This window comes from Silurus aristotelis (genome assembly GCF_946808225.1).
Source record: "Silurus aristotelis genome assembly, chromosome: 27".
NCBI lineage: Eukaryota > Metazoa > Chordata > Actinopteri > Siluriformes > Siluridae > Silurus > Silurus aristotelis.
Genome location: NC_139600.1, coordinates 4,691,744 through 4,716,689, shown reverse-complemented (window position 1 = coordinate 4,716,689; position 24,946 = coordinate 4,691,744). Strand labels below are relative to the sequence as shown.

General features: G+C 37.6%; 1 protein-coding gene and 1 long non-coding RNA gene across 4 annotated transcripts in view; one reads left to right on the top strand and one right to left on the bottom strand.

The window, feature by feature from the left end:
- Positions 1 to 24,946, bottom strand: part of adgrb3 (adhesion G protein-coupled receptor B3) — a 201,021-nt gene that overhangs the window by 147,019 nt on the left and 29,056 nt on the right. The window lies entirely within an intron of this gene.
- On the top strand, positions 12,807 to 17,521 carry LOC310721124. Its single transcript, XR_014531939.1, has 2 exons — positions 12,807 to 15,810; positions 16,460 to 17,521. It is a non-coding gene; the product is annotated as an uncharacterized lncRNA (long non-coding RNA).

The following is a 24,946-nucleotide window of genomic DNA, read 5'->3' as shown; positions in this document are numbered from 1 at the left end:
CACGAGAAAGCAAGAATAAAATCACTTAATGTCATCGTACTCAATTACTGTCATTTTTTTTTTCTCTAAAAAATGTTCACCTTTTTTTAGTTGTGCTTATCAGTGAATTCTTAATCTAAACGCTAGTATGATGCGAATGTCTTGATTCCATGACAAGTTTTTTGGTTGTATCTTGAACAAACAGAACGCTTGACACTGGTCAGTTGTCAAAGACACAAAGCAATGCTTTAAATATACAGAAGCGTTTAATGCACAGTGCTAAATGCGTAACTGAATCAAAAACAGGACTTTTTTTCCCCCCCTTGCTGAATATTGTTACTAGGCAACCAGGGATCTGATCTTGCCTGCATGATGAAGTAGAAATATTTGTCAATTTTAGGTGAAATCTTCTCATATAATTTTTTAACAAGTAAAAATTCACTTGCTTCACATTTCAGAAAGGAGTACATTCGATTGAGAGGACAAAGCCTAGCAGAGTTTTGTAAGTGTGCCTTGAATGGAGAGTAGACGGCTCTGTTGGACTGGACCACAAACAAACAAAAAGGAAGAAATTGCTTTTTTTGGGCCAATGAACAAATTGGGAATGGAAAGGAACTGAAGATAGAATCCGTTCCTTGTATCTAATATGCATTCACAAACATACAGTGCATTTAGATAGAATCCAGAGCGCTTCATCTTTTTTCACATTTTGTTGGAGCCTTATACTAAAATGCTTTCAATTATTTTTTCACAACAACCCATAACTCATAAACACAGTGTCCTCCATGCTCCATAAATGAGGAGGTGGTAGCTCAGTGGTTAAGGCATTGGACTTTGGATCGGAAGGTCACAAGTTCAAATCCCAGCACCACCAAGCTGCCACTGCTGGTCCCTTGAGCAACGCCCTAAACCCTCCCTTATTCAGTTGTAAGTTGCTTTGGATAAGGGTATCTGCCTAATGCTGTAAATGTATTCATTTATAAATTCTTTAATGAAAGATAGCTGGAACAACCAGGACTCTTCCTACAGCTGCCTGGTCAAACTGAGCAGTTAGGAGAGAAGGTTTTTGGTCACCAAGAACCTGGTGGTCACACAAGTTTGTCTAGATCCAGAGTTCATGTGTGGGGAGCTGAGAGCAGGATGGGAGCCTCTTCTCTGTTTTGCAAAAACAAAATGGCTTATTCTTAGTACAAATGACAATTTCTTCCTGAACGACGCTGTGCAAATGTAATAACTAGACTGTTACAAGCTTTCATTCGCTTTGTGTTCTAACAAATTTCCCAGATGAACACCACAAATTATTTGACATTTATGTTCTAATCCTTTATGCACTAATCATTGTTTTTTGTTTCAGATACATTAGGGACAATAGTCTGTACATAAAATACCCTTAAAATAATTATTTAATACCACCATACCAAATTTCAAATTAGCCACATGAATGTCTTTGCTCACCACACCCATAAACATCCGCCTTGGTCTCCATGATATACCCAATGTCCCTCCTCTGCACATGACCAAACCATCTCAACCGGGCTTCCCTCACCTTGTCTCCAAAACGTCCTACATGCGCTGTCTCTCTAATAAACTTGTTTCTAATCCTGTCCATCCTCGTCACTCCCATTGAAAATCTCAGTATCTTCAACTAATAAACAAACATTTACATAAAGCATCTATATCTTTTGAAAAACATAAAAGTATTAATTTAAGGTACATTTAATACATGTGTATGTGTATGTGTGGGTTATGATTGTCATACGTTAACTCACAATTAACTGCAATTTAATTTCGCATTTTTTGTTCTATATAAATATAACATATATAAACATTGTTTAAAAAACAGCTTCTTTGTGATAATGCCATTATGTTTTAATTGTTAAACCAGACTTTTACCAACACATGTTCACCTGGCCAGATATTTCTGCAGCATGAAAAACATGCTGTTTAGTGCTGTTTATTTCCTCGACTAAAATTGTATGATCCTTAATGGTGCAGACAAAACTTTTTTGTGTGGGTGACGGTATTAATTGAGTAAAATTGTTTAATTAAATATTTCAGTGGTATATATAGAAAAGTATATATAATATATAGTGGTGTGTTGGAAGCAGGAAAAATGGCCAAGAGTAAGAATCTGACTGACTTTGACATGGAACAAATTGTGTTGTTTTGGTTTGTTTCTGGTATACAGTGGTCAGTACCTATACAAAAAGTGGTCCAAAAAAGGACAACTAGCAACAGAGTCATGGTCAAGTCTCAGGGATTTGCATAAGGAGGCTACACCTCAATCTGCGGGAGAGCCATTGTAGCACAAATTGCTGAAAATGGCGCCTTGGCTGCTTGGAATTCAGACAAAGTTTCTGTAGACACAGTAGTCCACCTCAAGCAGGTTTTTCATGCAGGTTTTGTGCTGGATTGTTTTTTGCTCTCTATACTTATTTGATATACTATTCTTTCTGGCAGCTTAAACCAATCTTAAGCAGCTATAACATGCTTAAGGCCACATGTTTCTCAATTTGATGGTTGGTGTGAACATTTGCTAAACTCTTGACTGGCATCTGCAGGATTTTATGCACTGTGCTAATTAGTGCATACAGAATATCCAGTCTGAGTAGATCTTTGTCCCGTTGGCAAACTGGCAAGGAAAATGAATGAAGATATTTATCCTCCAGTCCATTTTTGTCAGTTGGCTTACGGTGGTCCATCACCTGTTAGCTTTGCCCTTAAGTGGCAGCCTGTCAGCCCCCACTAGCAGATCACCTCTAGTCTTCCCACCAAACCATTAATCTAAATTAGTGTTCTGACAAAGTGTCAAAACACCGAGGCCAAAAGATGATGTATGCTCCTAGGAATCCCATTCATTACATCATACAATAGAGGCAGGTGAAAAGATAAAAAAAAAAAAGACCATACAAAGTTATGTTCTGTCATAATGATAAAAGGAAATCAAAAGTCTTCCAAATCCTGAGAATCAGCATCGTTAATAATAATAGTAATAAAAAAAAAATTAAAAATGTAGCAGAAAAATAAGCAAAATAAAGACGAAATTATAGAGAAAAAACCTCTTTGTGAAAAACAACTTTGTAAACAACTCTCAAGCATGCAGATCGAAGGTTCTCAAAAGATAGAGTGTTGTTTAAATGTATTCAATCATTTCAGTTCATTCTGGTGCTCCACTGTTAATAGGAGTTTTTTCTGCCAGTCTCGCTAAGTGAGATGTTCAGATGCTAAGTACATTTTGTTTACACTGTCTGAAGTGAGTCATTTTTAATGTGTGGAATTGACTTTAAAACTAGGTAATATAGCATCGATAAACAGGCCGAAGCAATATTTTTTCTTTTCATGTTCATTTACTCAGATGACTTCACTACATGTGGCAACACTCCAGCACTGCATAATGCACCTCCCGATCTTCATAAATGCATTATTAAATCAGGACATTAATTATGGATGATATACCCCAAAGCTGAATAAAAGAAATCGCATACAAACAACCTTGGCTTAATTGCATAGTCTATGTTATGAAACAAGACAACCATTATAGACAAGCAATTCTTGAACTTTTTTTTAGCCCTTGGCATATACCAGATCCTTGCAGGCAGACCCTCCACATTGTATGTATATAAAAAACATATAATTATATACGTGATGTACAATATTCATCAGTGGCCTGCACTACTTATATTCATATAAGTGTCAATTTTTTTTATTCAAAATGATATTGACATACTGCCTAAATGTTTACTAACTTAATGTGAATATAATTCTAAATAAGGGTTAGTTTATTTGATCCATCTAGTTTGGACACAACTTATAAGTTACACTAATGATGACATCAGTGGGATCCACTGACACTTGTACAGCTCCAATTAAAAAAAAGTTGGGATGCTGTGCAAAATTTACATTAAAAAAATGCAATGATTTGTGAATGTTATAAATCCATATTCCATTCACAATAAAATAACATATCAATCGTTTAAACTGAGCATACTTATAATATGTGAATTTAATGGGTGCAACAGGTCTCAAAATTAAAACAGGACCATGTTTACCTCTGTGTAGCACTGTGTAGTCTTCTGTCTATATACATTTAGGAACTAGACTAGAGACCAGATGCTTCGGAGAGAAATGTTGTTCCATATGTGTCTGATTCAGGATTCTAGATGCTTAACAGTTCTGGGTGTTCTTTGTTGTGTTTTTGTCCTAAATTGTTTCAATAGAAATTTTGGAATTATTGAATTCTGATTTTAATTACATTTACATTTAACCCATTTTACCTTTTTTGGAACGGGGGTTAAAAGAAATTGGCACATTAAATTTTGTTTATATACAAACTTTCTTTCGGCTTCTCCCATTAGGGGGCGCCACAGCGGACCATCTGCATGTTTGATTCGGCACATGTTTTTACGCTGGATGCCCTTCCTAACGCAACCCTCCCCATTTATCCGGGCTTGGGACCGGCACTAAGGCTTGTGCAACCCTTATGGCTGGTGTCTATAAATTTGGGACAAATGGATTATATAGGAAAACTGGAAAACACCTAGAAATGAATTAGCATAGCTTATCCCATTTTGCAAACTGACAACTAACACACTAACAATATGGGATTTAAAAAAGAGGGGTCAGATGTAAGACCTGGAATTGGCAAAAAAACCAAAAAAAACAATTTAGATTCCAAGCAGGCATTGCACTGAAGCGAGTCTTTTCCGAGACTAGCATGAATTAGCAGGTGCAACAATTATGTGATGGAATCATATTAACATGAATCAAAATCCCAAAAGAATTCTTCCGACACCCTGTGGAATTATTGCAACTATAAACCACAGCTTCTATAGAGTAAGGGTCTTAACTAGTATTATGATGTACCTAATAACATTGACATGGATCTTGCATTTACAGCCTTGTGATGTTGTGTGGGCATTATAGCACAATACTGTGTCACCAAGATGCGTTCATCCTCTGAAGGATATTAGTAGCCAATAGGAGGTGGATGCAAATGGATGCCTCAGGTGGAGAATGCCAGGTGAAAGCAGCGAGATGAAGCCTCAAATAAGTCAGAATGACAAGCCAGAGGAGCATACTAAATATAGCTTGGGGGTGGTGGATCATAATGATACATTTCATACAAAATTGGTATCGCATTACCCATTTTATGCTGTTCTTTTTTTTTCCACTAAAAATTTGGATTTTAGATACATAATTAATTTGTCATGATAGACAAATCATTTCCAGTGGACTAATGTTTTGATTCATTCTATTTAATTTCAAAATCAATGCTTTAGTTAATTACACACCACTAACCTATTTGTCTACTTGTTTATTGGGCTAAGCTGGTTTTAATTGACAGCTCACACAGCTGATATTTGATTTTCATTAAGTCAATACAAGGAGCATTAGTTAAAAGCTCCATTGTGAAACACCAAATCTCTTTTTTTCATTTACTAACAAGTGGATATTCATGATAATAAAATTAAAAGAAAGACCAGAATAAGCAAAGTAGCTTTTAATGTAAAAATAATTCTTTCTTCAGTTGCTGCTATGAAGCCATTCAAGTTGTTCAAAAAGCATTAACTAATCTTTTATGCTGCATTCTGTTTCCCTGCTAGTTTTAAATCAATGTGCAAAAACATTAGCAAAAACCAGCCAATTAGGATCTTTTTTTATACTTTTTACATCTCCTTTATATTTCAAAATATTTGGCAATTAAGGCAAACAGTGGCATATTTCATTGCATTACAATGATAATGCAGTACAGATGGCTAGTTAACTCCTTTTTCTTACTGCGTTTATTCAATTATATAAATATTCAATTATATTCATTTTAACAATGGACATTGTCTCAAAGCAGCTTTACACAGATAATGCGAAAAGAAAGAATGAATAAGATTGTTCTTTATAAATGTTTGTCCTTAATGAGTGAGCTGGTGGCGACTGGGGAAAGGAAAAACTCACTGAGATGGCATAAGGAAGAAACCTTGAGATGCCACCCAGATGAGAATGGGTTCAATCTATAGTCTGGTTCCTCTAAAGTTTTTTTCCTTATGCCATCTCAATGAGTTTTTTTTTTTTGTGAATGATTAATTTTTCAAACTTACCCCTGTGCCTGAAAATTCAAGCAAAGATTTCTAACCCCAAACCAGAAATATGTTCTTTGCCTGTAATATTTAAATAAAATAAAAAAAACAGCGTATATGTAATATTATTATTACTTATAATAAGTATTATTATAAGTAATTAAGACACTAAGTATTAGTAAAATCTTAGTGTCAAACATACATTAGAGTACTTTTCTTTTTTAGGCAATACGAGCTGTATACTGTATATCAGTGGTCCCCGACCCCCGGGCTGCGGACCGGCACCGGTCTGTGGGTCAATTGGTACCGGGCCGCACAGAAAGAATACATAACTTACATTATTTCTGTTTTATTTATTATCTGATTCTGAACGATATTTTATTTTGGAAAATGATCGGATTTTCTCCTCCACATCTGTCTATGACTCACTCTTGATGCAGGTCATGATGCCTTGGTCACATGTCTTACCTTCATCCGCTACCTTCTTAAAGGGGCTCCGGCCGCTAACACATAATACATTACCGCTAAATTCAAACCCCCAATAGAGCAAAATGAACAAAAAACAACACAGTGGATTCATGTTTATTATTATATAAAAAAACATTTATTTTGTTTTATTTATCCACCACACCTTAAAGGCCGGTCTGTAAAAATTTTGTCTGACATTAATCCGGTCCGTGGCGTTGGGAACCACTGTTGTATATCACTACACTCTGTGGTCAGCCAAATTCACTTACTTTAATGGGTACATTTACAGTTGTATCAATTACTGTAGATTTATATAATGCTTCATAATAGCATTATTCTGTGACCCAAATATTTAAAACATTCATTTAAGGTTGTCAGGATGTAATTTTACTTTAACCTGTTGTTAATGTCTTCATTTACACTCTTACACATTTATTAGTTATTTGAGTGCTCATTGATAAGATTTATGCCATACTGGTCAAAATAGAAAATGTGACTTGCTTTTCTAAAACCTAAATTTGGGCCTTGCCTGGTATATTGAGATGTTGTGATGAAAGGTTTGCTGATGCCTGGTTCAAGGTACTAGCTTTTGCACTAAACAGTTTTCAGCACGATGGGCCAGATTACACCATTAAATTCTATATAGACAATTTGAATTTAACACTCACACATATATAACAAGTTTGAACTAGCCACAACATTACACTTGATCATGCTGTAATATGATGCAAGGTATTGTAGCTAAACTGACCGTTTGCTACCTACTTTGGTGCATCACATAGGTTTTACTGCACTAAGAATGTTATGTAGGTGGTAGCTTAGTGGGTAAGGCTTTGGATCTGAAGGTCACGAGTTCACCTCCTTGGCACCTGAGCAAGCCCCCAACCCCATAACTGCTAAGTTATATAAATTAGATAAATGTAAGTCACTTTGAATAAGGGCATCTGCCAAATACTGTAAATGTAAATAGATGTCCTGTCCCCTAAAGCTCAGCAAAATCACAGTGAATCCCGCAAAACATTTGTCCTAGCAATCATAAGAATCATATACAGTACTACCTAATGGCACTACAAACACCTTTAACATAGACCTAGGACTGCTACCTATTAACCTTCTTCCATCTAAAGCACTTACTGTAAATAAAGTTATCACTGAGTAGAGAATTCATTTTGTTTGTGAGGCATACCTAATACACTTGAATACATCACATTGCAATATCACATAAAAAATACAATACATGCATTTTTAATAGAAACAGCAGTAATCATCTATAACATTAATAAATTTTAAACTACATTTGACAGATAATTGTCAGCACTCAATGACTCAGAACCAATTATAGAGGACATCTACTTGACCTATTATATATATAATATACAGTGAGGAAAATAAGTATTTGAACACCCTGCTATTTTGCAAGTTCTCCCACTTAGAAATCAAGGAGGGGTCTGAAATTGTCATCGTAGGTGCATGTCCACTGTGAGAGACATAATCTAAAAAAAAAAATCCAGAAATCACAATGTATGATTTTTTAACTATTTATTTGTATGATACAGCTGCAAATAAGTATTTGAACACCTGAGAAAGTCAATGTTAATATTTGGTACAATAGCCTTTGTTTGCAATTACAGAGGTCAAACGTTTCCTGTAGTTTTTCACCAGGTTTGCACACACTGCAGGAGGGATTTTGGCCCACTCCTCCACACAGATCTTCTCTAGATCAGTCAGGTTTCTGGCCTGTTGCTGAGAAACACAGAGTTTGAGCTCCCTCCAAAGATTCTCTATTGGGTTTAGGTCTGGAGGTCTTAGTGTATTACCAACAGTAACCTTGGAAACGGTGGTCCCAGCTCTTTTCAGGTCATTGACCAGCTCCTCCCATGTAGTTCTGGGCTGATTTCTCACCTTCCTTAGGATCATTAAGACCCCAGGAGGTGAGATCTTGCATGGAGCCCCAGTCCGAGGGAGATTGACAGTCATGTTTAGCTTCTTCCATTTTCTAATGATTGCTCCAACAGTGGACCTTTTTTCACCAAGCTGCTTGGCAATTTCCCCGTAGCCCTTTCCAGCCTTGTGGAGGTGTACAATTTTGTCTCTAGTGTCTTTGGACAGCTCTTTGGTCTTGGCCATGTTAGTAGTTGGATTCTTACTGATTGTATGGGGTGGACAGGTGTCTTAATGCAGATAATGACCTCAAACAGGTGCATCTAATTTAGGATAATAAATGTAGTGGAGGTGGACATTTTAAAGGCAGACTAACAGGTCTTTGAGGGTCAGAATTCTAGCTGATAGACAGGTGCTCAAATACTTATTTCAACTCTATTTTCAAGATCCCAGCAAAAGGTTGTAGCGCAGCAGCCAAATCTTGCATTCACATAATTCAATCAGGATTTAGACCTTGTCAAATCAATAATACTAAGATAGTGGGATAGTACTGGTTAAAGAAACAAAGGTGCCACAGGGGGTTACCTCTCCAATGAGCATTTAATAAATTATAAAGTATTGTATTAAAAACTTTAATTTGAAGACATTTTAATAATCTGGCTGTTTTATTTTTTAACTAACAATCATTTTGTGCATAAAAACACAATTTGGTGTTCTCCAAGGCTCAGCTCTAGGATCCTCTGTTTTTCCATTTCATATATCCTACCTCATATACATAGTATATACTTTTCCCTGGCACCCAAATGACACACAGCTTAAATGACAATTAGCTTAATAAAGCTGTGGAAGGTATAAAAGACTTCAGCCACTGGATGCTGAGGAACTTTCTTCTGTTGACTGAAGTATATCTACAAAGGGTAGCAGGTGGCAAGAATTATGTAATACCTCTGGATGCCCTTTTCGGTATATCACGTGCCACAGTAAAAGACATTGGCTTCATTATTTACTGTAGTCGCTCATTTAAAGCGAGTGTAGGACATTACTAGGGCAGCGATTTAAAATCTCTATTGTTAGACAAAAAATATACTACTTCACGCATATATAATTATCCAAGATGGACTACTGTAATACCCTGAGGACTGGATGTAGAAGGAGATACACAAACAGGCTCCAGTTAGTCCAGAATGCAGTCAACGAAATGCTAGAACCAGAAATCGTACCCCTATTGTATTGAAACTCCTAGCATTTCAATTAGTGTTCAGGACTCAGACTGTCTCAGTGTTTATGTCTATGCTGAAACCTCATCGATTTGTTCGGGAATTTTAATAAATAGCCCGTCTCTTAAGGGCATACAACATTATTGCAAAATGGCATTTTATGTTTTTTGTTTTTTTGCTGTGGTGCGTCTCACCTCTCCCTTCGCACAATCCGGTTTGTTGGCAAAGGACTTGAGGGCTTCTTTATGTCCACCCTAGCACTTATCCAATTAAAAATGTTTCGAACAAAGATCATTCTCAACATAGTACTGTGTGCATTTGCGGCTTACGTTTGTTTAATGTTATGAACACAATGAACACATTGAGTAGCATTCAGAAGCTGATATTCTTCGTTTTTTTTATCCTCCAATCTATTTAAAAAAATAAAAGTAGCATGCCAAAATACAATAATAAAAAAAAACATTAAACAACAAAAATGGTACTAGGAGAAGTTAATATAAATGCTAAATATATTTGAAAGATGCTGAATGACAATAGAGACTATTCCAAATGATAGGATCATGAACTGCAAATGCAGATTTTGGGTTAGTAGAAGCTTAGAAGCATTTGCTGAAAGACCACACATAGCTACAGGTAGACAAAAAATCAGCAATTTTTTAAGTACACAATAAAAAATTCACTTCTAACCAGCAGTCAAGCAGAGCAAGACTTGGACTGAGGTGAGTTTACATCCTGGTGTTGCCAAGCTGCCACTGTTATGTTCTTGAGCAAGGCTCTTAACCTTCATCTGCTCAGCTCAACTGGAAATTGCTTCGGATCAAAGACATTTGCCCAATGAGTGCATGAAAATGTGTTTTCTGAAGTTAGTCTTCATAAGAAGATGAGCTGCTGCCTTCTGTACTAAATGGGGATGAGCGAGAGCTACTTGACAAACTCAAGCAAATAGAGAGTTGCAGTAACCCGGTCATGTTAACACAAATTCATGAATAATTTTCTCCATATGCTTAAAAGACATATTGCTTCTTTACATATTTAATGCATATTAAATATTAACATAATTTTTTACATTAAGAAACAATTAAGTAATTATTAAAATGACATGGGACATGTTATCAGGGTTAATTTAATACTTTGAATAAAGTTTGATAAATGTTTTATCTCTATTCAAATTGAGAGAATTACAAGACATTTATTAATTATTTAAAAAAATATCAGAATACAATTTAAACGAAATAGTAAAATGCCAAACAAAACAGAAACAGAAAGAAAATGGAGAGAGAAAATAATCCTTGAGGTTCCCTTCCCCCCGTATGAGAGTTTCCTATCAGATAACTTGAATAAAAAACAAATTAAGAGCAGTCCCCGAAATATCAACCCACTGACTAAACCCATTAATCAAAATGCCATTATCAATTGTATCAAAGCCTGCAGTAGAGTCGAACACCGGAATAAGAACCTCTAGAGCATTAAAATGTAATGTAATACTCCTAAAAACAAAACTAATGTTGTTTCCCCAATTTAACAGCTGTATAGCAGGTACATTCTCTCAAATCTTACAAAAGAAGGGTTATTTCGAGATGTCTCTAAAATGATTGCATATTTTTTTTGAGAAGGAACACATCCTAACTACCTTTACAGAAGCCTGTCTAAAGGGACAGATGGTTTCTAATACAGTATTTGGAAAAAGGAAGCATGGACGGCATCTTAACAGGTATAACGTTATAAATGATTTATAGGCTTAATTAAATCCTTTAAAGCAAGGATGTGCATTGCATTGAGAGTAGCAGAGTGGAGTGAAAGGTGGAGATACAGAAGAGGATGTAATGTTAGGAGAGAATGTAATGTTAGATCACTAATCAGTGGTCAAGAAACATAGGATCTGTATATTTGCACTGATTAACTTTCTAACCCTTGTATTATAGGAAGCCAATACATTTTTTCAAGTGTAGGTTATGAACCTGAACCTGAACCTGGTGTTTCTACAGTATTTACGTCCTAAAAAAAGCAACATCATCTAATGTTCAGTGTGAACACTGTTTACAGTTATGAAGCAAAAACTTAATTTTTTACATTGCATTTGTGGACAGAGGTGTCTTTACATAAAATGTAAAAACAAATTCTGGAACAATTGTCTTAGAAATGTCCACAGCTAAAATCAGAACCCCAGGTAGTATCCATATGAAAATGAAGTGCACTTGAACGTTGATCATAAAATTATTTTTAAGCATCCATCTGACTTTGTTAATGGATGATCATTAATCCACAAAACTGCTTTAACACTGGGAATTTACCCAGGGTGCCTTTAGCCAGGGTTTAATTTGCTCCTGTTGGATCAGAACCCAATACCTCTCAGATACAGTGTGTCTATGTTCCAAGAATTGCTTTCATCGAGTCTGATTTCTGATATTTAAAGGCGTACTTTTTAGTACCCAGTGTCCTGAGCACAATGGATGTTGCAAGGTTAAGCATATATTGCAAAGCTTGACACAGCAGAAATGTGCAGACTCCCACAGCATCCTACAACAATAAAAGCAGCGGTTGCAATCCCTTATTATACAATGCTCGTCATACTAACACTGTTCGTCCAAGAGTTATATACTGCCAATAAACATGTCTGGATTATGTGAAGCACTTGGTGCACCGTTGTATGCACGGTATATCATTTGGGTTCATATAAGTTTGTGGCCAGTGAGACAATCTTATCATTTAAAATTTAACTGTAACTGTAAACTTGCAACTGTACACTAAAACAAATAAAGCAATCAAAAATTGAATAAAACGTAGACTAGCTTTAATTTAATGTTTTTTACAGACAATTTAGAAATTGCAGGCATTTATTTTATGTACACTGATCAGCTGAAGCGGAGTGGTGGCTCCAGTGGTTAAGGCGCTGGGTTGTCGATCGGAAGGTCTGGGGTTCAAGCCCCGTTATCGCCAGGCTGCCACTCTTGGGCCCTTGAGCAAGGCCCTTAACCCTTTATGCTCCGGGGGTCCCTTACGAGGGAAATATCAAGGTCCGTGACGTCGAAGTGACGTGGGGCCACCTTCCCGTGGGCTCACCACCTGCAGGAGGGACCGTAAGGGACGGTGCTGTGAGGATTGGGCAGCAGTCGAAGGCGGGGGCCTGCTTAGACTGCTGCCCCCTCGACCCGAATTACGGATAAGCGGGAGAAAATGAATGAATGATCAGCTGAAAAGTTAAAACCAATTGCCTAGTATTTTTTAGGTTCCTCTTGAGAGTTCTGTACTATCAAGGCACTGACTTCACAACCTCTAAAGGTGTGTTTTGTTTTCTGTCTATTTGGCGATTGGACGTTTTGTCCAGGAGGCTGAGATCTGGGGAAATTGAGGGCCAAACCAAATGATTCATATTTAATACTTGGTTACCAATTCCTTGCAGTAAATCAGTCCCTGATGTCTGGAACCGATGGACTTCATCAAATGCTAATTTGCTCTCGAGATGATTTGTCAGGTCTTTAATGAGACGCACTTGTTTTTCAATAGTTCTGCATTTTGCCTTCAGTAAGTGAAAAGCATGGCCAATTGGTTAATTCCGATCAGTTATTATCATTAATATGTTAATAATTTTTCCATTAGAGTTGCTTTCATTGCATGATTTGTGCGATTATTCCACAATATCCATTTCACAACTCTGCCTTCACTATGTTTGACAGTAGATGTGGCATAAGCTCTTTCGTTTCTAATCTAATAAAAATGAAAGCATTTCTTCATTGTAGTCTTCGACACTGGATCTCCTGCGCTCATCACATTGTTCTTGGTCTTGACTAGATTTTGTAAAGCGGATTTTCTTTAAAAAAGAATTCCATTATTGTTTTCTTCTGTGTTTTTTTCAGGTCTTTCGATGTCACTGAACTTGTCTGATAGACCATTTTTTCCAGCTAAATGATGGCCTTCCTTACTTGCATCACCATTTATAACGTTTTACAAAAACAACAGCAATGCCCCCTTCTGGACCAATGAGTTTTGGAGAGGTCTACAAACATACAGTACCTCAGTGATGGAAAGTTTTAGCTCAGTGGTTAAAATGTTCTGCTTGGAGGATTGGAAGGTTGTGAGTTCAAATCCCATGACTGCCATGTCGCCACTGCTGGGCCCTTGATCAAGGCAATTAGTCCTCAAATGCTCAGTTTTATAAGTAGGATAACTGCAAGTTAGTTGGTGGTAGCTTAGTGGTTGAGGCATTGAACTTTGAATCCAATGCCCCTGAGCAAGGCCATTAACCCCATAGATGCTCATTTGTAGGAATGAGAAAAAATTTAAGCTGCGCTGGATAAGAGCTGCTGCCAGTTGCCATAAATGTTAACATTTGGTTTTGTGGGGAGTGGTGGTTAAAGCATTGGACTTTGGAGCCGAATGTCATGAGTTCAAATCCCAGCCACACCAAGCTGTCATCCCTGGGCCCCTGAGCAAGACCCTTAACCCAATAGCTGCTCAGTTGTATGAATTAAATAAAAATCTAAGTCGCTCTGGAAAAGGGCGTCTGCCAAATGGCGCAAATGTAACGTGTGACCATTCATCCCAGTTTTAAGCCAAGGCTCAACTAATATCAAGAAGCCCCAATGCTGTGAGGAAAAGAAATTGCCCAAAAACCCAACCATAAAAACCCTTATTAAACAGTCAGTGTACATGAATTAGTGCCAATTTGGCAGGAAGAAAATTGCCTACCTAGCCTCAGTTTGTTAGACGCAAGACATTTTCCAAATGTTGAGCTTATTAATGTCTCTGGTTCGAAAATATGTTTCATAAAACAAACTTTTGTTTAAAACCTTACCCCCCAACCCTTTTTTGGCAGGAAGGATTGTTTACTCTGACATAACGTACATAACCATGCAAGAGATGCCTATTCATTTTTATTTTGCACGGTAAAGTGACTGCCTGAGAGTGAATTAATTCCTCCATAATAACTATAAAGACGTATTGTTGTATCTGAAGACACACAACACAGAGACAAAAATGATGTGTCATCATATCATTCGTATTTATGAATGCATTGTGATTTATGGTTCTTTGCAATAATGTCATGGAAACAGCCTTCAATTGTCTCGGCCTTTTAGCCAGTAAATGTTTAACATCACCGATCACTGCTCTCTCTCTCGTTGTTTGTGTGCGTGTGCAAATGTGTGTGTAGTGTAATCAAAACTACACACCACCATATTTAAACCTACTTTTTTGTACACAACTAATTTGTTCAAACAAAAAGCCATGCTTTGTTTGAACAGAGACTGTGTGACCCATGTACTTTATATTTATTGCATATTTTTAATATGTATATATAATATATACATTCGCCATCAGGTTCAGAATGCTGTTAATCCATAACTGAAAAATTATGTCTATGTCCTGACCTCCAAGATACATTCATACACCAGCTACCATACCATACTAATACTTGGTGCACCAATACTAATATCCTGCTTTAATTCTTTGTGGGATTAATCATTCTGCTCTAAAAAGCCATTCCAATATGCAACAAAAGGAATGCAACAATATGCACATATGCAATAACAAAAAAACATGATTTTATTTGCTATTCTAAAGCTCTCCAATAAAACATTCCTCATACCACTATATCACCCCCACCATCCTAAAACTGCCTGGATAAATAATGCCATATTCTGACCAAACCACTGCATGCCACAGCACAAATCTAGATTTCATCAGAGTAAGCGAGAATTTTTCAATCTTTAACCGTCCATGTTTGAGTCTGTGCCCATATAGATTTGTGTACTTGGCTGACAGAGATAAAGCTTGAACAAGTCTGTCCACTCTCCTCTGACCTTTCTAATCAGCAAGCCACTTAACTGATGGCTTTTTTTTGTACCTTCTGTGAAAAGTAAAAACTGTTGTTCAGGAAAATCTGGAGATCAGTAGAAAAACTGAAACCAGCCCATCTGGCACCATGCACTATGCCAGAATTTAAGTGACTGAGATGTGTATTGCTCTGTCATATCTCAGAAGCGGAATTGATTAGTGGTTAAGGCCACTCCTGGGCTCCTGAGCAAGGCCCTTACCTCATAGCTGCTTCTAAGCTGTAAAAAATGGCCTAAATGCAAATTAATTACATTTCTTTAAGCTCTATGCTGTTGTTTTCAAACTTATACAGTGGAACCTCGGAACTCCCCGGTCGCGAGTTCCGAATTTTCGCGACCTTTTGATACGTCCCTGCCAACCCAGTAAAAACCCAAAGAACACTATACGAAATCGATTTAAATGAGTAAATAACACTATTTCACTCCATAACACTTAATTATTAGACTATTTTAACAATACTTTATGTAAATTAACAGCAATTACAATGCTTGATTAGAAAAAATAAAGTACAGGTACAGTAAAGTATGCAGTAGAGAAGTACAGTATAATAATACATAATAAAAATAGTTTTAAAGCATTTTTTAGACAATTTTAATGAGATAAACCTTGATTAGAAATGTTAAAACTAGCGTTTTGAGCAGCTCGCGGTTGCTCACGAGCCGATCTGAATGAGAGTCGCCGGTCGGAATAAAAGTCGCAAACATGCGAGGTCGCGAGCGCTGAGGCCGCGAGCTCCGAGGTTCCACTGTATTTGTGTCATAGGTTTTTAAGTGACTAGAAACTTTACCATAAGATTATCTGCTTTTTGAACATCTGATTCCAGATTCAATCCACATTTACTATTACAATAACGTAAATTTTTTCTGGGAAGATGTTCCACTTGATGGCCCTTAACCCCATAACTGCTTAGTTATGCATATTGTATGATTGATGAATGTAGTGTAAGTCACTCTGGATAAAAGCAACTGCCAAAATGCCATAAATGTAAATGACAAACGTTGCACATTGCAGATATAAGTTGTTTAGCAAATGGTCTTGTAAGTCTGAATTTGAATCTTTTTTCCCACCTATCTGGTACAGATTTTAACAGAGGTGAAAAATCTGAAAAGGTTTATCCTCTAACATTGTTCCTCTCAGCTCCTTACCTTTCACTCGTATCAGTTACTGTAACTTGCATTCCTATTCATAGTTATCAGGTTCTCATTGCTTTTATAACCAAAATGTCTGCTTCACTATATTTAAGTTATTATTCAAGGATTTCACCAATTCACTTGACAGTCTGTTGTTACAACTGTCAATTCATAGATAAATACTGTACTCTGCAAACATACAATCAGTGGTAAAAAGAATCCCCAGAAGCAAACCAAAAGAATTATTCAGCCGAAAGAAAGCTGATGCTGCAGAAAGCTGGACTCCTTTTAGAGAAGATGAAGTTAAAGCTGCTGTTGTGCAGTTTAGAAAGACAGAAGTTATGACCAGGTGCTACTATTTGCCATATTTTCCAATTTGTAGTGTCTTTTTTCATGTTGTTGTTGTTTTTATTTTATTTATTGTTGCACAGATGGCAGAAAGAGTATTAAACGAAACCTAAAGCTTTTTCACACTGGGTTAGAGCGGAGGAATGGGGGTGCACAATTAATTGCTATTCATGACGGCTCTGAAAAGGTTCAGCAGCCTTGGGGTCCTTCGGCGAATAATAATGAGGAAAACAACAACAGAACCAGGCACCCCAGCTAGGCACCAAGAAGAGCCCCTTTTGGCACGGACAGCGATGTCGAGCCTGACGAGAAAGCAACATTGACAGAGACTACTTCCTGTTTATTGCTTGTCAACTCATTTGCCCTCATCTTCGTTTGTAGTTTGCAGAACACACATGCTAAATTTTATTGTTTAGTTTTTTTCCAGAAATGAAACACTGACCTTAGAAGTCTAGACACATGTTTGCTTAGTCCTTTAATTATGATAAAGCCAGGTGGAAGTACTTCACCCAGCAAGAGACATATTTCCATAAAAATGCCTGAACTAGCTAAAAACCTACTGAAGCTAATGTCGGTCGAACACTTCTACTAGCAACTGTCATAGCAATAAGCACATACGCAAGAAAATCTGTTCATGTGAAATGAAGGAATGAATCGGTTCCATTTCATCCTGGGCATTGGGGATAACACCATATTTATAGGTAGCCATGCAGATCGTTCTGAAAAAAGCTTAATGTATGTCTCCGAGCTTAAACTTGAATCAATACTAAACTAGCTTGGCGCATTGGGATAAATATAAAGTGCACGCATTACTGCTGAACCAGCAAAATATCACATCTGAGTTTTTATTTTTTTTACCTGTCATCTGGAAGCCTTTCAAATTACAGAAGGCGCAACATGCACCAGAGGCAAGTGTTCAGTGAAATGAAGATGGCGTTCAACACATTCATACATTGCGACGGTTGCAGGGTTGACAATATAAATTATTCTCTAGGGTTCACATAAACAGCGTAGGTATGATGGATGTAATTTGTGATTAAACCAATGATACAGCCTGCACTGATGAGCACCTACCACTCTCTGACCCCGAAGTCACCACACTGATGCTGCCACTGAAGTACAGTAATGAGAAACATGGTTTCCAATTGCAGGGGCTGCTGTTTCAGACTGATCACATCCAGTGTCAAAGGTGCCATTCCTAAACAGCCATAACGGGTGAAAATCAAGGACTAATTAGCCTTTCACTAATGGCCTGAATGGAAATGTGATCACTAGTGGGCAAAAATGGGAAGGTTTCTGGAAATGTAATATAATTTCTAGTATATTTTAATTAGGCAAAATACAAGATTGTTTGGTACATTTGTAATATGAACTCTTTTTTGCACTTCAAGTAACACGCAGTAGTAGGCAGTAATAAAGTAAATGTAATTCATTACTGTACTTATGTAGCTTTTTTGCATATCTGTACTTTACTAAAGTATTTAGGGAGACTTTAACTTTAACTTCCCTACAAGTCAAATATCTTACATTTTACTCAACTACATTTTACTAAATCATAAGGGTCCCTGGTGGTCTAGTGGTTAGGACTCTTGGTTAATAAACTCAGTTTATGTGGAAAGACACTAATGTTACTCTTAGCACAACAATCTATTAATAGAATAACTTTCTTTCGGCTTTTCAGTGCCACAACCCGGGTTCGATCCCCGGTCAGGGAACCAACGCCAGCCACTCTTAGTGCCGGTCCCAAGCCTGGATAAATTGGGAGGGTTGCGTTAGGAAGGGCATCCAGCGTAAAAACATGTGCCAAATCAAACATGTGGATGATCTGCTGTGGCGCCCCCTAATGGGAGAAGCCGAAAGAAAGTTATTCTATTAATAGATTGTTGTGCTAAGAGTAACATTAGTGTCTTTCCACATAAACTGAGTTTATTAACCAAGAGTCTTGTGACAAAAATGATAGTAGGAACATTATAGCCATAATAAATCATAGTACTTTGGATACTTAAGTACATTTGAAGGCTTGTACTTTTAATACTTTTTCTTTTACTGGAGTCATATTTTACCTACTTTAGTGTTTCTCGACTTTAACTGAAGTGCATTGTTTGTCCACCATTGGTTACACGACGGCTTGATCCCCAATGTCTAAAAACATTTCTCTGAAGCCGTTTTTAATTTCTTGTTAATTTCCGTCTTTTTTCCCCACATACTTTTCCTGTTGCTTAATATCAGTTAATTTCAACTGATACCTTGTTAGCCACTTGTTAAGTCATTTGACCCTGAAAGCCAGTGAACAGTTCTGTATGTTTTGTAAAGCAGCAACATTGCTATTGAGCAGATTCTCCTGCCCACTTCCAAATGCTGGTCTGAGGCTGAATGCTAAGTAGCATGATTAGTTCCTCATGACTGATCACGTTAATGCCTATGTCAAGACTGAATTTCTTATCAATATATAGAGCAACATTTTCTTAGAACAAGGTTACTTTAATTGGCTAAACCTTGTCATGCAGGGGCTGAAAAAATCTTAAGAACGCATGCTTAAAAAGATATCTTCGAAAAATCGGCTCCTTATTGCCAATATTGTGTCACAATGATGTTCCATGCTTTTGGGAAAAAAAAGAGCTTTTCGCCACCACTTCAGGAGCAGTAACATAAAAATGTTACCCTCTACATAAAAATGGATTAATCTAATGACTGAGTGTGCTGTTTGGAATTGTGCAATTTAGCCAGACATACAAATAACACATCATAACCTTGTGCTCTGGTACATCTGATCAAATACATATTATCATCTTGGGCTTGTTAGTATTATGAACAGCAGATCCACTGCTTCTCTTTTTCTACCTATCTCAAAATATCTTAAGATTTGGTCAGCTCCAGTTGTGTCCCACCCAGTGCTCAAATTAAGTCAAGTCTTATGGGGGTCCCCAGTTGTTGTGTACTTCATATAATTTTTACTAAAATAATCTTGCCTAATGAGGCTCCCGGATCCCCCAGCCCCACCCAAATTCGAGCACTGGTCCCACCCATTGAAGATTTTGGACCTTCAAAGAGATGGTAAACCCCCGAGGATCCGGAGCCATCCAAAGACGTACCAGCTCCGGCTGGATCCCAGGTCATGAAGATTTCAGACACTGGATTTTGAGGGTAAACAATATCCACAACTCCAACTGACTGTATTAGACTGAAAAAAATACATTACTCATCACACATTCCGATGCTCATGATATTTCTCACTCTCCGGTGTTTGTTATGTTTTAATGAATATAGAATCACACACTTGGATGAGTGTGGGTATCACACGCTGGTGATATTATTATTTGTGGTGAGAGTAGGGAGCAGGTGGAGAAAAGCCTAGGGAGGTGGAGATATGCGCTGGAGAGAAGGGGAATGAAAGTCAGTAGGAGTAAGACATGTGTGTGAATGAGAGGGAGGGCAGTGGAGGGGTGCGGTTGCAGGGAGAAGAGGTGGAGAAGATGGAGGAGTTCAGGTACCTGGAGTCAACAGTGCAGTGTAATGGACAGTAAAGAAAAGAGTGCAGGCAGGGTGGAGTGGGTGGAGAAGAGTGATAGCAGGAGTGATTTGTGATAAAAGAGTATCTGTGAGAGTGAAAGGGAAAGTTTATAGGACTGTGGTGAGACCTGAGATGTTGTTTGGTTTAAAGACAGTGGCATTGAGTAAAAGACAGGAGGTGGAGCTGACTTTTCCCCCTAAATTCTGCTATAATAAATAAATTCAGATTCATGCTTCATTTGATTCATCTTCTATAGATACTGTACCCTGATTTATTCTTGATAAATCATAGGGAACTTTATGGATCTTTAGGCTGTTGATGTGAAACCATCCGAGTGCTCCCGAATCGAAGCGATCTACTGCTTTAAAAGATTCACAAATACAATATTAGTGATTTGTGCTTATATGGTAAAATACTATAAAAAAAAAAATCAATCTTATCTAAAAGAATGTTTGCAAATAAATAATCAGGTTCTGCAGTGTTTCTTGACTGAGAGCCATGTGAGTAAAGGTTTGTATTGTGTCCGCCTTCCAGATGGTTAATTCGGCTACCCAAAATTGATTCTTTGTCTGAACGAGGGTGTATATCGGTTACTGAGCAACTCAAAAACTTTGAGAATGAATTCGGACTGTAATTAATATTAACAGTCTGCTACAATTGACCAAAGGTTGCACTTAATCGCCAATAACGATGATAAAACTGTAATGAATGGACATTTGTTGTTGAGGATGAGGATTCCCTTTCGAGTGCGGTTCGTCTTAAGGTTTTCTCCTCGTGCCGTCTCAGGGGATTTTTCCTCGCCGCTGTCTGCACTGGCTCACTCATGAGGAACAAGCTTGCAATTATTAGAAACAAACTTATACGTTCTTAAATAACTGCTTTATCTCTATATGATGAACAATGTCCATTGTTAAAAGTGCTCTATAAATAAAAAATGTATTGAATTGATGTACAGTAATTAAAATCACAAAACACCACTATCTGTTCTTGGTTCTTTTTTGTCAAAGAAATGCTATATGTCTCTAATAAATAGACAAAACTGTTCACATTTGTATGAAGCTCATTAGCAGTTTGCAAAAGTAGAAAGTTTGTGTATTTGCGTAAAAACGGCAGATTTTGTTTAAGGACGAATTAAGAAACTCGCAGAAACAATATAAGACGAGAACCATTGGCAATATGAGTTGACTGTCATAGAGCAGCATATTGCCAACAGCAGGGGTGGTGTGATAAACCACAATGACTTCGCCACTTCACCAGCAAATGTGACAGGGGCTGCTGTTGAAGCTATTGGAACATTAACCCCAATATGAGGTCGAATGAGATGTGCACCTGAGCCTGTTTACTTTCTCCCTGCTTTGCTACAATCTCGAGCCATTTCCGGACGTCACAAGCCATTTCGAACCTCCTAACATGATTGCAGTCTTATTATTAGCATTTCATCCAACGCTGTGTATGAAATCACAATGTTTTTTTTTTTCTTCTTTCCTCCACTTGCCAGACAGAAATAACCAATTAAATTATGAGATGCCATATGGCTGCATCACTCCATGAATTTTCACAATGTCCCACTTGCAGCCAGAGTTTTACCCACAGTACTAAACACCTCAATTATTAATGCGCTCTTCTTGCATCGTAAGATAAATGTAAAAAATTAAAAAGCAGTTCCCAATATGCAGTCTTTTTCCCCTCTAACCCTCCGTTCTGTTCAGTCTGCAGCTCTGTTGCCATGGAAACCTACATGCTTAAGAAAATGAAAGAATGATGTGCCACTGGTATTGTGCTGCTAACAAAAGCAGCAAGGATTGTTAGGTCATGTAAGATAATTTGGCAAAGTGCATTCAGTAAATCTTGTCATTAATGAGGTCAGGTATGGGAGGAAAATACCTCAAGGCATTGGGGAAAAGGTTTGAAAACAAAGAGAATAAAAGTATAAAAACATGAGTATAAACAGAAAATAACAGAAGCGATTAAACATGGATTTATTAAAGTTTAATTGACCCAAAACATCATAAAGGAGGTGATTTTATTCAACTTCAGCTGGGTAGGAAGCGAAGATTTCCAAAATAACTGATTTAGTGTTACAGCAGGAGCTTTACACTGTCTGTAAGGGAATCGCATGGTGTTTGAAAATCTAGATTTGGGAAAGGATCTGCAGTACTTTCACCCAAAAACTGTTTTTTTGGCAAGAAACTAATGTGCTACTTTTTAAACACTCATTTTCAAGTATTATGAGCTAAAGCTGCAATTAGGGATGGCAGCAGAAAGCTTGACTCAAAAAGTAAACCTTTATTTTTCACACCAATAAAGTCAGGCATTAGGGAATGTACTGTAAGCATTAATTGCCTCTCAATGCCACTGACAACATTTTCTGATCCAGATTCTTTACACTTTTCAGATAAGGTTGTATTGATAAAAATAATAATAATAATCAAACATGGTATTTAACAAAGTATCAAAGATGGATTTGTAAAATTTTTATTGAATTTTGAGTGTTGGTGGCTCAGTGTGTACGTCTCCGGGATACTGCTCGGAAGGTCAGAGGTTTAACCCCCGGTATTTCCAAGCTGCCACTCTTGGGGCCCTTGAGCAAGGCCCTAAACCCTCTGTGCTCCAGAGGTGCTGTATCATGGCTGATACTGCCCCCCCCCCCCCCCTTCCCCTGATTTCCAAACATTGCTGGAATATGCCAAGAAATGATCACTTCCCTGTGGGATCTGATCTAAAGTATTCTAAAATAATACACTAGATTTCCGTACTGCATTCATGCACCTCTATGGGCTCATGCTATGGAAATGGGGTGTGGTTACCTAGATTTATATCACAGTTGCACTTCTTGCTCAGATGTACCCATAGGATTATTCTTACTCCTTCCCAAGCATATTTAGTGCTCTGTATTCTTAACAAAGGGCCATCTGGAATTCAGCGTTGTACAGATTTGTTCAGCTTTTTTGAGATTTTTTTTCAGTCTCTTATAAAGGCAGCCCCTTTCATACCAATGCGACCAAGCTAACAATGCTGCTAAAGCTAGTTAAATAAGAAGGCTACTGGCGTGTTCCAACCAGGCATTGCACAAGTACACAAGTCACAGAGCCAGAAGCTTTCTCTTTCTCTCTAAGTCTGCTGGTGATAGAACCTTCCTGAGGGTAAAATACTATGGCCAGGGTGAGAAGGGTCTGTGATGAGGGCTATACAGTCAAATTAAGAATTGTTTGTGCTGTAGATCTGCAAATGAATGAAGGCCAGGCCATCAATGATGCGCTAGAAGGTTTTCCCAAACTGTTTCAGTGACCTTTGGATGGTGGTAAAGAATGCGCTGTAGTAAATGGTCACATAGTCACTGTGCAGCTGTAATTGACCCTCTGTCAACAATATGTTCCTTTGTCTTCTGATTAAAAAAAAAATAAGGCTGTTCTCCACACATCAGGCAATTCACTGTGCTACAGTGCTATTGTTCTATTGTTCTTATAATGTCATTTGGACTTTATAAAATCCCATGTGTAAGTCTGTCTTAGTTCAGTGTTGCCTCATAGAACTCAGTACTTTGGAAGTGCCCTTCAATTTTCAGTTGACGTTTGTGTTTGGCATTTCCTCCGATTCAAACTTGATGAACTATAAGCTGCCTTAACAGATCTAAAATTGACCTCGTGCTTTCAGTTGAAAAGCATTGTCTCTCTGAGTAAAACAGGAAGTCTTTTGGTGGAACATTCATTAAACAGTGGGGAGATGATAAAAATCAAACTCCCCAGTGACGATAAAAATCCATCCTGCTGTATTGCAGTATACAAAACATTTCACTGCTAAGATAGCCCTATCCTCTGGAGATTTGTAGGTATTTCAGTGTATTGAGGGTGCAACGGTACACATATTCGTACTGAAGCATTCCGGTAAAGAAAATTCTGAAACTTGGAACATAGGTAAAATTGGAATTGGAACATATCAAGTCAAGTTTATTTCTATAGCGCTTTTTACAACATACATTGTCTCAAAGCAGCTTTACAGAATTTAAGAGTTAAGGTGAACGATGTATATTTATCCCTGATGAGCAGCCGTGGTGACTGTGGAAAGGAAAACTCCCTCAGATGTTATGAGGAAGAAACCTTAAGAGGAACTCAAAATGGAACCAATCCTCTTAAAGTATGCTAAAATAAGTAGAACAATTAGGTAGAACATATCGTTAGAAAATAAAATATTAAATGCAAAACACAAACTTATATACTCACATCTGTATTATCCAAAATGTATCCAACATACAGTTCAGACCAAAAGTTTGGACACACCTTCTCATTCAAAGAGTTTTCTTTATTTTCATGACTATGAAAATTGTAGAGTCACACTGAAGGCATCAAGGGCTATTTGACCAAGAAGGAGAGTGATGGGGTGCTGCGCCAGATGATCTGGCCTCCACAGTCACCGGACCTGAACCCAATCGAGATGGTTTAGGGGTGAGCTGGACCGCAGAGTGAAGGCAAAAGGGCCAACAAGTGCCAAGCATCTCTCGGGGAACTCCTT